The sequence below is a fragment of the Frankliniella occidentalis genome, unplaced genomic scaffold (assembly GCF_000697945.3).
Source record: "Frankliniella occidentalis isolate FOCC.00 unplaced genomic scaffold, Focc_3.1 Scaffold117, whole genome shotgun sequence".
Lineage (NCBI taxonomy): Eukaryota > Metazoa > Arthropoda > Insecta > Thysanoptera > Thripidae > Frankliniella > Frankliniella occidentalis.
The window spans coordinates 318016-318891 of NW_026267245.1; positions in this window are offsets into that span (position 1 = coordinate 318016).

Here is an 876-nt window from a genome sequence, read left to right on the forward strand (position 1 = left end):
GGGGTGGCGGTGACCGGGGCGGGAGGGGAGGGAAGCGCAGCGATGGACGTCTAAGTTTGGCTACAGTTTTGGGGTGGATGGGGGAGTGGGGGAGGGTACTCGACGCAGCGCGGCGCGCGCAAGGGCGGGCGGGCGGTAGTATCGGACATGCGGCGCAGCGCACCCAGATATTCGGGATATTTCCCCCAGACCAGATCAGCACTCGTTCAGTTGTCGAAGGGAGGGGAAGGGTGCAAAAAGAAAAAGTCACCACACCACCGACGCCGCCACCACTCCCACCACCGCCTCAACAACGACTACTAGCCCCTCTCTCTCTCTCCATCTCGTTTTCTCTCTCGTTCGTTCAGTTCACATTGTTCGTTCCATGGCGTTCCGCAAAATGTACACGATAGCCCGGCCTGCTGGCATTTCGACGATGACACCGGCGGCGCGGCGGGCGCCCGGAGCACTACGGGCACTACACTACGAGGAAATTCGCCAACAGGGAAGAACGGACAGAAATGATGATATCATACATGAATAATTAGCTTAGATAACGTCAATCGTTTCGCTAATTTCGCCTTCGCTCAGAACATAAGTGCGTCTAGCTAATTTTTAGGGTTCCGAAGAATACACGCGCTTCGGAGTTCACGGTGCCCTCGTGAGTAGACTCGGTCCGACTCCGTGTCGTCTGACCCGCATGTTGCACAACAAGGTTTGCATGACCAACCAGGGCGATGCGGCCGGGCGCGGCGCCCCGTATGACTTTCTTATTTTTGCCTGTCGGGTTCTGCGGGCTAGAAACCGCAGCGACGCGGATTCTGACTTTGGCGTTCCGCTCCGCCCGCCCGGGAGGCGCGCAGACATCACGAATCTGGCGACCCGTGAACCTCCCCC